General features: G+C 32.0%; 1 protein-coding gene and 1 long non-coding RNA gene across 4 annotated transcripts in view; one reads left to right on the forward strand and one right to left on the reverse strand.

Annotated features, from left to right (window-relative positions):
- Window positions 1-16,357, forward strand: part of LOC105831818 (protein phosphatase Slingshot homolog 2) — a 134,649-nt gene that overhangs the window by 40,832 nt on the left and 77,460 nt on the right. The gene's annotated exons all lie outside the window — the stretch shown is intronic.
- LOC118644495 lies at window positions 9,950-11,514 on the reverse strand. Its single transcript, XR_004962271.1, has 2 exons — window positions 11,484-11,514; window positions 9,950-11,089 (listed from the first exon to the last, which is right to left on the reverse strand). It is a non-coding gene; the product is annotated as an uncharacterized LOC118644495 (long non-coding RNA).

Here is a 16,357-nt window from a genome sequence, read left to right on the forward strand (position 1 = left end):
GTGTCTAATACAAGCGGTAGATAAATGATGACTTTCAGTCATAAAGTATAGCGGTAAACAACAATTTCAACTTTTACAAAGATAAAAGGAGTGCTGTCGTTAATCTATAGAATCTTAAAAAGAATTAAGCATTAATAATATTTTATATATATATATATTATATATATATATATATATATATATGTGTGTGTATGTGTGTGTGTGTTTAAATAAATTTAATATTTTATTTATAAAATAAGTTTATATAAAACTAAAATAAATAAAAATAAACATAACAAAAAATAACAAAGAAATATAATTTTTTTACAAAATTCTTTATTTTCTTTTACACATAGATACATTTTTAACTTAAGAAAAGTTAATGTGTGTATTTGAAAAATAATTAATTAAAGTTAAAAATTAAATTATTTAAAATTAACTAACAGTTTTTAAGATTTTTATTATTTTATTAATAAAAAATTGTAATCTTTTGAATGTGTTTCAAATATTTGTTAAATCTATTGTTATTGATTCAATGTAGAGAGTGTTAATTTTATTAAAAAAGATTATTGTCAAAATTCTGTGAAAGTCTGTCGTCAATAGCAGCCTTTTATGAGTACTTCATATGCAAATATCGACATCTGTGCACAGACCAGACTTTGATTAATTCGGGTTGTCGATTACAGCCGAACGGACTGGAAAGTAGACTTCCGGTCGACGGTGCGCTTTGGGCAACCACCGGAAGCTTGTTTAATTATATCCGTAATTCTGCTGTGACACGTAAATCGAAACTGTTAAAAATATTATGTATTCTAAGTATTTGCATTATGCACTATTATTATCTACAACAATTTTTACATTTATATAAATGCTCATAATACACTTCAACAAGTAAAATGTCAAGATAGATATATTGATTAACATATCGTATAAATATGTGAAATAATGAAAAATGGATATATAAATTGAAATAATATCGAGAGTATATCGAGAGTATAACATCGAGAGTTTTCCAATTTATTTCTGATACTACTTTATTACTGGTTTGATTTATAAGAAATAATTCCATAAAGTAACCATGGTTGCCGTTTCAAGTCATGTTACAAAGTTCTTTTTCTCATAGACGAAAATTTACAAAGTTCTAAAAGTACTCGAGAGTTACATATGGGTTATTTTTAATAAATTTTTAATAATACTTTTTGTTTTGTTTAAATACATTTATTTATCTTGGATAATAAAATAGGCTTTTACAATTTTCAATTTATTACTACATTTTAATAATAATTAACTTATATTTTGAAATATAAAGGAAATTCAGAAGAGACAAAAATATTCTGAGCTAAATCTAACTGTCGATCTAAGCTATTGTTGTTCAAATGCGCGACATTGATTTCTATTCTATTATGCAGCGAAAATGCGTCTCAGTTTATCCGGCTTGCGCACGTGTCAGCAATGCGCATCATGCGAAAAGAGAACACGTCGGATGCGTTCAAGGTAATTCGCGCGTTTTATCGTTAAACCGTGGCCAGGCACCGTGAAAGATGCGCAGAAAGTGCTATTCTCGCCCTTTCTTGACGACGTTAGTAAGAAGTCACACATGGTTTAAAAGTTTCCTCATCGTTCTAGTAACGCGATATTAACGCGCTAACGAAACATGCCATTGTTTTGTACTTATACGCTAACGTTTAAAGATATCGATATAAGTTAAAGTATCAATATAGATAATAATATAAAAAGATACGGATAAAGCTATAGCAAATTGTTTAACTCTTAAAGATATATTTTCGTGATAGAAATTAGAAATCAATATAGAAATATTAATAAAACAATTGATTATATCTTAGTACATTATATGTATATCAATGATACTTATATATACATATACATTATATATCAATAAAGTAATTGACATGCAGTTTGTCTATAATTCTTATTTTGTATTTCACAATATGCAGAAATAAATTTTTAATATTATATTTTTATTTGGTCGTAATATTAATGTAGGAGTTAAGAATTTAGATACAAAATAATTACTTTTAAGTATGTGAATATTTATAATAATTTAACTATACACACATTCATTTATAATTAATTATAGTAAATGAAATAATGCATAAATATGGTAATATCTAAAAAATAAATATTAATTAAAAATATTAAAAAATTAAAAAATAAAGATTATATATACATATATGTACATATATAATTTATAGACTTGTTTGAAAGATTTTGACTTGTTGCTCCGTTACCGGCTACGATGTTATCATCATTTGTCCTAGACGTTATTGTAATTTTATTTCAAGACAAGTCCTCTTCCCGTTTTATGTCGTGCGCAGGTGAACACTTTGTTAATGCGAACGTGCACGTCATCTTGTACGCGTGCTCAGATAGGTTAATTAGGAAATCGTGACAGAGCGAGTCCGCCGTCTGTTGAAGAACTTTATTGTCACATTTGAGGCCTTATTTCACATTATTACTTTTAAAAATGTATAATATAATAAATATGCATTATTATTATTATTATTTTATTATAGTTTTATTTAATATCTTGAATTATAATATTAAATTTGGAACGTTACTTATACAGCTTTGAAACGCTTAAATTTTTATTTTTTTCCCCATTCTTTAATATGTCGAATAATTCCAATTTTTCAACAATATTTTTATGCCATTTTTACATTGTTTTATAATTTATTTTTGATATTTGAATTTATATTAACTTTATTTTTACATATTTTTTATTTTATTTATTTTAGAATATTTTTCCGGGAGATATACAATTATAATTAACTATAGATTAGTCATTTTAAAATTGAAGTTTGATGAAGATATACACACACACACACACACACACACACACCAAACAATGAAAAATTAAATATTTATAATTTTATATTTTTGCTTTGCTATTAGAAAAAATGTACTGTTTTGTTCAGCTATTACTTTATTGAAAATGTAAGTCTAAAAATATATTCATATATGTATAAATACACGGATTATAAATTCGTAATTATAGATAAACATGAGCGAAATTGTATAGTACGTGATGTATCTGTTCTTTAAGACCTTAAGATAAGACATTGTCTATTATATCTCAATTATGCATTGTGTAATATATATGTTGATTAAAATGCGGTTTGCGTGATATACATTCATAATATAAAATATTTCACGTTGCATTACGTCAAACGTAGTGGAACGGTCATGTAGAATTGATCATAGATAGTACGAACAACATTATGATTTTTCTTGTTCTTGTAACTGAATCATTTTCGTGACGCACACGATGACGCGAACGTGACTATATAAGATCATTGACTGTCTTGAAACTTCTCGAGTTCGTGAGCGGATGGATCCGGCTGAATCATGCTCATACGCCGAAAAAAAGTAAAATAATGACGTTTAACGGTGTAACAATTCTTTCGTGCAATCTCTAACTATTATAATAAGGTTAATTAAAATGAACTTCATTAACTATGGCGAAGTCCATTATCGGACTGTATTGCTAGTCACGTTTTTATTTCACATTTACAGGTAACTGTGAACAATGATTAATTTTTTTGAACAATGATTAATGAATTTTAAATAGAAATATTTTATAACATTATTGATTTCTATCTTTCTATGGGTCGATTGTTCCAACTTCTTGATAAACTTACTTATCAGGTAAGCATGTGTCTATCTTCATTTTTTTCTAAATAAATAAAAACAGATACATATTAACCTGATAGGTAAGTTTACCAAGAAGAAGGTGGAATAACCGATTGTATGTAACTAATTAAATATTTAAATAAGTACGATTTTAACACGATATAAATTCTAACAAAAATATAAATCTAAAAATTGCACTACGCGCAATTTGCTTGGAGATAATTTAATTTAAAAAAAGATTTTTTATGAACAAATAGAAACTACTAAACAGAAAAGGGAAAGGTAAAATTAGTATCAAACATATTTAGATATGAGATCGAAAAGATTCAGTTAACGTTAATATTACACTATTTTTATGATATTAAGTCTCATTCCATTATCCAAATTGTGTTATATATTTGGCTCTGTGTTTCTATTTTCGTTTCACTCCAATTTTCAAAGGAAGAACGTTGACACTCTTGAAAGTGCCTACGAAGACTTTGAGTCATCAAGGTTAATTTGAGAAAAGGAGAGATTATCTCTCTCTCTTTCTCCCTCTCTTTCTTTCTTTCTTTCTTACTTTCTCTCTCTCTCTCTCTCTCTCTTTCTCTTTTCTTCTCCCTTCCATATTTCAAGGCATAGCTACCTTTGGAGCAATCGTCTCTACTTGCGGAACGTGCGCTAATTTTAGTAACATGCTGTCTGCGTTAACGACCGGAATATCAGGATGCAAGGAAGACCGTTGCTTGAGAGTAATGTCATGTTGGAATATAAAGGACAATTTTTTTTGTTGTCCAGCATTGATCTATGCAAACGCATTGAAATATGTTGCGATAGGTTTCTCTAATTAAAATCAGAAGATAAGACAAAGATACAAAATTAAAAAACCAAAGTAAAAATAACTAATTTGACTAGACTAATGCAAAATTGGAGAGTAATTACTACTGGAAAAATATTAAGGAATTTTCAAGGAATCTATTTTTTATTTTTTAAAATTATATATATGATTTATTGACACACATACACACACATTTAAGGAAATTTTTAGAATTTTAATTTTAAATTTAAATTCTCCTTTTTTTCTAGAAAATTGTTTTTTGATTATTTTCTTGCTGATAATGCAAAATTGATTAACAATAAATGTCATATACACATCCATGTATTCTCGTAATTTGCTAGTTTTTATAAAAAAAAAATTAGTGAAAATAGAAAACAATACATTATTCTAAATTAACGTTGTGTTTCATCCATGAGTTAAATCCGTGTATCGTGAACAAATTATTATAGGCCATATTTAGTTTATATTATATCTTTTGATTTTTTCAAATTTAATATTAGAAAACTTAAGTGTCTTTTCTTTACGATTATTTAATTAAGGAACACACATTAAAGCGTATAATAAAATATTTTAAAGTTGCATTAAAAGTTCTCTATAATTTTACCTGGAATTTTGAATAAAATTTCTGAAAGATCCGTGAACTCTCAAGAAATTCTTTTTAAAATTTCAGTAAACTTCTTGAAAATAGGAGAATAAATAGTGTTAGAATACGGGTTAGTTTACGGGAAGGTGATAAATAGAAAATGGATTAATGTAGTTAACTAAGAATATAACTAGATTATTGGAGAAAAGGAGGCAAAAGACGTGAGAGAAGAGTTCATGATATACAGCGTGTCTTATATTAAATTTATATGACACGAGACGAACGTAATTTCTATTAAACATTTATATAGATAAATTCTGAGACGTATACTTTTTTTCTCAGTCGTATTAATCGTGAAATTTTTCTTTTTAGAAGAAATTAATCGATCTTGGAGAAATCAACGTAAGTATCGCAATGACATATGAAACGAAACGCGGTTTTATATTACACGAGTGAGAAATATGAATTCGAAAAAAAGTTAGATCGTAGGGTCCTCTCTCTCTCTCTCTCTCTCTCTCTATTTCTTTTTCTCTCTCTCAACTTTTTGCTGTTCATTCTCGCGCAGCGTGAAATCAACACAGCGGGGTCATGTTCGCCGCCACTTTCCTTCGTATTTATGACTTCATCTTTTCTCTTTTGCATACAGATATACTCTTAGATATGCTTTCCCACTCTCTGTCGTCATCTTTGTCTTACAAGTCCAAGTGTTGTCTGCATTTATTGAAGAAGTTAAAGTAACATATTCATATCTTATGACTACAGCAAACCATCAAAGATCACAGCTGCGCTTATTATTCTGACTTTTACAGATCGGTCCATTTGTTGAAAAAGGTTAGAGACTGTATGCAACGATATGAAACGTTTATGTTCAACAGAAACTTATCCTTATTTAAATTTTCATATTATTTTGTTGAGAATTATTTTACTTGAAATAATTTAATATAGATTCATCTAAAAAAGATTGAATGCAAGTGACACACTTTACTGTTTATAAATTGCTGTACATTTCCTTCAAATGGTTTTTTGTGGAATATCCGTTTATCGACGTTTCACAGTCCTGTCTGTAGACCTACATACAGATTTTGGTCAGATAAACCGTGTCGTACAACCTTTTCCGTGCCGTTGATCATAATTTAAGTTCGCGTGAGCAACGCGATTTTGATGCGAAGATAGTCAATGTAGGGCTAATCTTCTTTTCTCTCCTCCTGACTTCCTCCCACATACTCCATCCATTTGTGTACTGAAACAAAGAATATACAAGGTGAACTAACAATCGCATACTCTCTTTCAGTCGCAAAATTGTTGAACAAGAAACAAATTTAGAACTTTTTTAAAATAAAAATATAATAAACTTTACTCTCTCTTTCTCTCTTTGAAGAAACTTGTTTTTTTAATTTAATTTTTTATTTATTGGCGATTTTTAGAAGAATAAAGATTCTTGTTAAAGTGTACGTTTCTGAAGAATAAATATTATTAGATCTTTCTTTTACTATCACAATCATTTCAAGGCTATTTGTTTAGGTAGAAATCTTCTATTTCTCATATTTTAGCAATTCTGGATGTAACGAAAAAAAAATGTCGAAAGATTGATACTGCGAGCCACATTCGCTATGGCCGTCGCGAATTTGGAGGTGTGTCGTGCAATCAGCGTGGAAATATCATCCTACGTCGATTATTTCGCACTCCGTAATTCGCATGTGTAACGGGTGGTACCGGTACGCGACACACTTCGTCGCCGACTTGCAGTCGCGAATCGCACTCCGGCTCGGAAGACCTCTTCGGCGTGGAGAAATACGCGGGAGTGACAATCGCAGATGCAATCTCGGTTGCGCGCGGGGCCTCGCTGCGACGATGGATCGCCGCCTCGCTGAATGTATCGCCCGGAGAAATTATACGGGGTGTATCATCGTGAAAGTACGCCGTTTTGCATTTTGTCTACTCTCGAAGTATAACGGAAGTCGGAACGTAGCGAAACTCTTGGCATTTTTGGATATTAACCCTCGATTGTCACAGTACTGGTAACAGTGTACCCGTGCGTCAATTTTGAAGTCAGATAGGTCACCACCTAAATTTTTAATTTAAAATATTTAAAATCAAAAAAGATATGTTTTTGTAAAAACTGATTTTTTCGGAAATTACAATTTTCAAGATTTTTTTTTTAACATGAAGTTTTTCAAATTTTAACATTGTCTAATAATCAAATAATATTCTAAACGGATTGAAGTTAATCCCCAATTTGTTATTATATCTCTGATATTTTTAAACCAGTGACCGTTGAAAATTGATATGGGTACGCTGTACCTAGTGTGACACCGATCCGACTGGAGATAAGTGTGACAACCGAGGGAATCCTGGAGCAAATTACCAATATTTTTTTATTAAAAAATATTTTTGTATGCATGTGATGCTTTACAGAATTCTAAATTTCTTTACGCAATTAAAGTATGCTCAGAAATGAAGAGGACAAAGGGCCATTTCATATTAACGACAAAAATATTTGTTAACATAAAATGAAAATTTTACAAAATTACAAAAAATTTTTTTTATATTAACATGACAAATGTGAATAGTAATTTGGAGTTCAAGATAACCGACCGAAATTCTCTTAATTCGAATTATGCTGCAAATAAGCATGATGGTACTACATATACGCGCATATATATTATGATACTTTTCGCGATTTACTTAACGGCTTGTTAAATAGCTGTAAAAGCTAATAATTGCCAATCGTGCCGCAATACGTTTCCGTAAAGAAATTATATCAGCTTTCGTAGCAGTACACCCCATACATGCGCTTATACACGGGGAATACATGCGTGTTCACGATGAGCGTACTTTATATCGAATGACGTCACGAGCAACCGGCTCCATTTGTTCGCGAGATGCTACGTGCAGATTTTGATTGCGGGTCACGTTTGCACGGATTTTATGGACTTTTAACGGTGCCGGCGCTTGCAACTCGGGTCATCCTTATCTGCATTGCTCTCCGTATTATTCCCTTAGAGATCAGGCGTTCGGCGCCAGTCCAATTTGCGAGACGCGCGATCTCGATTGCGATCTGGCTTGGCTATCTGACAATCGGACAATTGAGAATCGTCATGTGTATTGATCTATGCGAGATCACTGTAATCTAGGCACTCAAAAATGCGAAAAATCTTGACTAGTAGGTCTAATAACTATTTCTTTTTTCTGCAATCTGGATGCTGATATTTAAAATTTTTTTAAATATAATTCTTTGCTAATCAAAGTTCTATAAACGTATCGTGCTTTTGTCCCATAAAATCAGCGATTTCATCCAATATTTACTGAATTCCATTTTCTTCCAACAAAAGTAAGATCTTAGATACGAGAACGAGCATAAAACAGAAAGTTATCTTTCCTGTAGTGATGTTATCGAAGTGATATATCGAGATCATAGTTTCTTAGAAACATTTCCTTGCTCTGATTTTACTGGATGATCAGCAAGCATTCCGGAAGTAATATTACGAGTATCTAATGAATTTCCTGGTAAGGTTACTATTATAACGTATTATTATAAACAATTTATTACAGCTTCATTAACCGTATAGGTTTAAAATACTAAAGAAATTAAAGTTACTGATATTGGCATACTTTGTTTTTGAATATTGGCATACTTTGTTTCTTAAATAAAACTTGAAATTAAATTTTAGAAACATAAGTGTAAATTAAAAAGTGTCTTCTATCAAATGGTATAGTAGTTTTTATAATATTCTTTCATATTTGTAACAATTGTTTTCGCAACACAAATAAACGTCTGACAAATTGGAGTTCAATACTGGCATAATAGATGACATTTTCTTTCTCTTATTCTTTAACAAGTCATTTGTATAAAATATTTACAAGGTAATGAACACAAAGATTCCTAGAAGCCTTTCACGTCGACGTAAAACTTTTTATCGATCATACAAATACCTTTTGCTGTTCTGCAAGACGCAACATGTAGCACGACTATACATATATAAAGGTTAGATTATATTATATTCGTTTTTAGTAAATTTTATATAGAAAATGTATAAACTGTGAATGGTTTTTTATTTTTTTTGAATTAACTAAGCAAATCATGTTTTTATCAGTATTAATAGAGTGCATGTTTAGTTTCTAAGAAATAAAAGTATATTTCTCAGGAACTAAATATTACTTTAGGAAGCTTATGCCAGGCATATTAGTGATCTTCTATATTTGTTTTATTGACATTTCTTGCATACGTATTTGATGATAAATATAATTTTCAATTTTTAGTTTAATGAAGAATGTTCGTAAAATAAATATTACATCAGAATAGAATTTGCTAGATTTAAATAAGCAGAGTGAATACATTTTTTTATATAAATAATAGAAGTGTTAAGAATTTAAAAAAGATTATGAGGATTCATAGTTATTTTAATTTTATAAAAATTATGGTTTAAAATAAATAATCTGTTAACTTTTATAATAAAATCTTTCTCTAACTTTTTACTTATGAAATTTTGCGTTCGAATATTTTATGCTGTTTGACATATTGCAAATAATATACATTGCAATTTGTTAATAAAAACTATCTAGAAAATATAATACGGTAGAATTTTAACAAATTTTTTTTAAAAATCTAAAAAGATAATTAAAAATTTTTATTTTTAATTTAATTTCAATTAAATATCTCAAATTATTGAATAAATAACAAAATAGGTGAGTCCGTAATTGTTGCGCCAATTTTTAATGGTTTATTTTAATATCTCATTCACTCAGCTTTCTCTTTGCGTACATCGCGATTAGTACATTGCTATCAGCAAAGATTATCGAGAACTACTTACGATTAAGTATGATCGAGCGAATATTCGACTAATTATCCAGCATCCGTGATAGAATTGCGATCGCTGGAATATTTCTGATCTCCCATGTTTTTGTCTTTGGATAATTTCTTTTTTTTTTTTTAGAGTACACTTTTCGCTTTTTGTGAACCGGATGTGGTATTTTATGAGCGTTGTTACAACTTCCCGTTATTCACTATAAATATTGCACAAAACTTTAGTCCATATCAATAAATAATGTGACGAATGATAAGAAGAAAATTATTGTAGATATTAATAATTGCGAAACATTTTCTATTTTGTATTTCGCGCAATTCATTTAGACAATTATTTTTTAAAAGCCGTTCCAGATGTCTCTTTGTGTGTGGGTGTGTCAAGTAATTTTAATATCTCTATTAAAGTTATCTCCTTTTTTATTTTTTTAATTTTCTTAATAAAAACCATTTTCCATAAGAACATCGTAATATTTAAACTTTTATTGAAAGAGATTTATTAACTCTTGGCTTTCCAATGTTTTAATGAAAAAAGAAAGTAAATTTAAATTACCTGGATTTTAATCGAAATGCACAATATTTATGTATTATACTGAAATTACGTTTTCGTGTATTGCATAAGAAAACAAAGAAAACTTGAAACTTTTTATTAGATATTATAAATATACGTGCGCGGATGTTTAATTCTTTCAGAGAAAAATTATTTAATAAGATTACATATACATTTTTATCTCTTCCAATTTATATTATCTTTATTATACATATATATTTATTATTATTACATTTCTATTAGTCTTTGTTCTTTGTCGATATATATGTGCTACCTCCAAAGAATGAAAAATATATTTATTTTTCTCTGTCTCTCGTTGTCGCGATTCTTTTTAAGTTGAACAACAGGATTAAATTATCGGTAAATTATCGCTGAGCGCCGGTTCCGGCTCGATCGTTCTAACCGCAGCAACATGGGTTATATCATCGTTTTCGCGATGAGCGATGCACATGCAATAATGCCGGGTCCGACGATATTATGTTCTACGTGCTTGCTTATACCAAGAGTAACGCAATATAATACACGAACCGCGTTTGATAAGCCGCACTACGCACAAGGCGCACGGCCGATTATTTATTGATCTCTATAAAGAAGCCGGCCTCTCTCGATTTCTGCTGATGTTCACGTTGCAATTGTGGACTCTCGATCCCAGCCTCGACGTAGCCCAAGATCTTCAGGAGTGTCGTTACACGTCATGCCACTATTACACTGTTAACATAAAAACTCTATTTACATAAACCCTATTTACCTCGACGTACGGTACCATCGTCTCGCGACTTTTATGAATCTCGTAAATCACCAATATGTATAATTTTAGCCGACGGTACATGCAATGTTGCGTAACATATTGAAAAATATCATGATAAATTAACAAATAATTTGTTTTTTTTTGTTACTATATGTACGTTGCTCGCGAAAACGTAATAATACTGTTGAAAAAATTTTTTTGTAGCTAAACCTCTTAAGAAATTTTTATATTTGAAATATGTGGATCGATAAAATCGTACAATTTTTACATTTTAAATAGGCAATTATTTATATCCACAGACGCGGCGATTGAGAGGCTGTTTCTTCCGATCCTCTATAAGTGGCCAATACTTACATTGAGAGAAAAATGTCGAAATATTGCGAATTAAATATTTCTTCTATTGTCTAAACTTAATATTTCTTCTATATTGTTATTTTTTTATAACTAATAAATATTGAAGAACACATCACAAGAAATATTTGGTTCTCGATACGTCGACACTTTTTTTTATTCTCATTGCACGTGGAGAAACGCACGAATTAAACTGCAAGATGACGCGAAACCATCGCGCAGATACGCGCGATAATTTAAACACCGAAGACTTGTGCTCCATGGGCGCGTTTCTCGCGATTTCCACGAATTTCTCTCGTGTCCATACGTATATAATGAGGAGGAACGACACACTCTCTCTCTCTCTCTCTCGCTCTCTTTGCGGTGCGCTAATAATACGTCCAGCCGATATATAACGCGTGCACGAGCAAAGTGTTCCGGGGGGGTCCGCGCGGAGATCCGCCCACGTATCGTCATTTCGTTCTGGCTTAAAATCCCCGAGGAATGATTTCAGTATCCCGTCGGTTCTCCGCTTAATCGCACGCGTCAAAAGCACACTCTCCTTCTCCGCGAGCAATTATCGGATATCTAGCTGTTTGCAAGAGGGAATTATTTTCCGCGCTAATAAACGAATCGTCTTTGCCGCGCATGGGATTATATCTCGGAATTATCGGACGACGACATCGAGGACGAGTCTCTCCCGTGACGATTGCAGCGCAGATTATTTAGAAGCGAGAATTATTTATTTATAAAAGGATTCTTGCTGTGTCTTCTATCTGTGACTCTTTGCGAGAGCATTGAAAACCTCTCGCGCGACGAAGACGAAGTATTTCGGTGTACAGCCGGAGAAATACGGGTGATCGATCTCTGTAGTTATCGTCCTATCCCGAGTGCGCCATTACGGAGAATCCTGAGGGGAACGCCCCTGCAGCATCCAACGCAGGGGTACCGGCCATATACCTGAACGACGGCTACGTCGACAGGTAAAAGATCGTTTTGTTAGAGCAAGGACGGGGGCCCCCGCCTCGAGATTAATTCTTTTCACCGTTCTGCTACCTCCACGCAGATGCCTCGAGAGAGATGGTTTTATTCCGATTTACCACACCAGCGTCAGCTGCTTGCTATAAATATACCTCCGGCATTCAATCTATTGTCATTGATCGAAAAATCTGCTTTTATGCCAGTTACGGAAACACCCCCTTTTTTTTTATTGAAACAATGACTGTAGTAGATGTGTCACAAATCTCTTGAATTTTAGGTAGGAAGACAAACAGTGTCCGCGCATGTTGCAAAGATAAAAAATTATACGACGTGATTTAATCGGATTATATTTCATTAAAAAATTATTAGCTAATTAGTTACTTATTGATTAGCTAAATTACTTTTTAATTAAATATTTTATATTTAATTTTTATAAGATAAACGAGGGATGAAATTTGCTTATAATTGATTATTTGTATCTTGTTTAAATATCTTCAGTACGAAACATGTATAAATGCAATATATTGATATTTTACACATTTCACATATTTGACTTTTATATTTCTATTTTTAAAATTTGTAAAAATGTAACAAAAATGCTCTCTTGTTCTAATTTTTCTACAAAATAATCTTTTTATACTAATGGATAATATTAACTAATAATAATATATTAACGATAAATTAAAAATTTGTTTACTATGAAATATATTTTAATATTTAATATTTTTAACAATTTAATAAGCTTTTAATTGATCTTTAAATTCTAATTCTATAATTTATTATAGATATTTAAAGTTTGGCGTATTCTAATGAGTTTGATATTTATAATATCCAAGGAATATTCCCGTGCTATAATATGAGCGTGCATGAAAATAATGAGCACCGATGCGCGTTCGTGCCAGCGACGAATACTTAAACGTTCTCTCGATATGCGCGTGTTGGTTAGTTGGTTTCCCCTTATTCCAGCCCGAGATCAGACCGCGCCGGCGTTATTTGAGCCGGCCGTCGCAATTTATTTGGTCGATCATTCTCGTTAATTATGCAGTTATGCGCCGCGCGCGGCCAAACGTGCGCCTATCGTAAAGCCGAGCGATTCGCGTAGCCTTGAAAATCTTTAACGGCGACCAAGGGCGAAATTCCGCGCTGGCTAGCAGCCGCGGCTGATAAAAAAGCAGCGTGGCCGGGCACCGCTGTAAAATGCATTGTAAACTATCGTTTACGGCGCAGCGTGTCTTCGCGCGATGCCCGCTATGAGCCTGCTTAACGTTCTGCGAATTGTTCGCTCGCTTTTGCACTTTTGCACACAACACGCGCGCGCGCGAAAATGCGCGATTGTGATTGCGAAGTGTATAAAAAACGAAACCTCTTTCATAATTGAGATCGGTCGCGGTAATTGGCCGACGTGAGACCTTGCGGTAATGTTTGATGATGGAATTACAACTATTATAAAACCGTCAGATAGTAAACACTATGCTCACATCAGTCATTATAAAATCATTAGAAACCTACGAATTATCAGTCATGGTGTGTAATTGTTTTTCTCTTGGTCTAAACTGAGATCGCGATCCTCGAAGTTTATCGCGAGCGACCCCGTTTTTTTTTTTAAAATGTTGGTAAAAATAGGAAAACTTCCTGTTTTGAAAAGGCATGATCTGTCTCGGGTTATGTGATATGTGAGAGATATGTGATGGTCAAGTTATTAGGACACGTATCATTTCTTCAAAAAGATGAACGAATTCAGTTTTTAATTTGTTTATATAATAAAATATGCTATTAGGGTAACTTAAGTTATTATTAATGTCAGATAGTAGTGATTAATATTATATGTAAAATATCTAAATTACTTTTTAATATAATCTACTACTGCCAAAAAGTGATAACAACACTTCTAACATTGATTACGTTGTCTTTAATTAATTGTCCATTAATTAAAAAAAATTGATTTAGATAAAAATTAGAACAAGAAAATATTTCCATTACATTTTATCTTTAATCAATATTTGACATGATGTGGAAGTTAACAATAATTAACAATGACTTGTAAAATTAAAATTCTTATCAATATTATCTATTCAGTGTCTTTGCTCTTTGATTGTTTTAACTTGGGACTTGATAAAATATCGGTTGTTGAATCTGAAATTACGAAAAGCACTCTCACGTCCTTCAATATTTCCGCTAAAAGCGATTGCTTCAAAAGTTTAGGAACGCTGTAAGTTTACTTTCCACCAGTTCCTGCGACATTCTGCGATATCTCACTAATCTAATCTATGTATATGTAGAAACTGTGAGAGACTATCGAAATGGACTAATAACCAGGAGGTCATCCAATCGGTTTTGCAGTGAATATTAAGAGAATGTCGAGTGAGCTAGATTGACTTGGCCCGATTTGTTAATAAGCTCGTGCGCGTAATTGAGCCGCGTCACGGTAAGGTAATCCGATCGTGTGAAAGTATCGTCGTGGCTCTCGATAACATAATTAGAGAGAGGCATTAAACATCGATCTGCCGATTTTGACGGAGATAGATGTTCATTTTCGTTTCTCGGCGCTCGAATTTGCTCGTTTATCACAATATCATCGTTTTCATCGTGATTATCATTGATAATAACACATTTGTGATTTTAATCTGGAAATAATATATAATAATTCTATCTCTAGAAGAGATGCTGTTTAATTCCATTAATTTGAATCGAACGCAATAAAATAAAATAATACTTATCGGCAAAATGCGAATATTGTGAACGTCAAAAAAGTTTCGCTGTGCGAATTTGAGACAGTGGTTAGAAATTTCTATATTCTTATTTAAATTAATTTGTTCAATAATTAATTGCTTTCGATATTTTTAAAAAATATTTTATCCATTTAATTTGTTTTATTTATATTCAATGTAATTTTGTGTACGAAGAGCTTAATATAAATGTGAAAATCACACACGAATTAACACGAATTATGTCTCATACTTATATATTTATGTCTCAAGAATGGTGGAGGACAATGGAACCAGTTACGAGATGTAACTTTCATGTAACGTTACGTGTGTGATCGCAGAGACAATTATTCGCACGTTTGTTTAAATATTGCGGTATAAAGTAATACAAGTACATTGCGTATATTTATATATTCTGTGGTAAAATCTCGGCGGCGAAATTTGCTATTGTGGCGCACGATAGCGGAAGCTGGAAGCGTATTCTAAATGGTTTATGATGCGTCGTCTGGTCACTGGCCATTATCATATGAAAATGTGTGACGGTTTACTTACCATGAGAAAATGGCACCGCCATACTGGCATAATCACAATGCACACACACGCGCACACATACACACACACATATATGATTTAGACACGTGGTCGCATCATTCGCATCATGGAAGAGATTCTGTGCGTATATGCACGCGTGCGTGCGTGCGTGGAAAGACGCTCATCTCATTAGACTAAGGCATCGAGAGAGCAATCGCTGGTGATAATGATGAAGCGCAGCGTAAATATAATAAAGCATTCGAGAGCAACGACGTTAATTTACGGAAGAAACATGCGAAATGACGTTTGCGGGAAGAAGCTGGCTGAGTGTTAGCAGTGCGTCGACCTTTTGTGCATTATCCTCGCACGCGTGTGTGTACTATAGATTTGATTTGTAGATTAGGCGTGTTCTCATGGAGCAATTTTGCTTGGTCGATGCACCGCGTAGCGCCGCATTTCTTCCCAAACGATATCTCGCATAAGTATTTCTGATTGTATTCCAAGCGAAAACCTAATTAAAGTAAGCTAATTAACGCCGATGTCGGTTAATATAACTACTAGTGACATAGTAAAGTCAAAGTGGTTTTATATAATGCGGTATATACAAGGCGCTTTAAAATATTTGATTTTATCTTTAATACATTCTTTGTAACTATTTTGGAAGTAATATCTTTAATTGAA

This window comes from Monomorium pharaonis, chromosome 2, assembly GCF_013373865.1.
Source record: "Monomorium pharaonis isolate MP-MQ-018 chromosome 2, ASM1337386v2, whole genome shotgun sequence".
Classification (NCBI taxonomy): domain Eukaryota; kingdom Metazoa; phylum Arthropoda; class Insecta; order Hymenoptera; family Formicidae; genus Monomorium; species Monomorium pharaonis.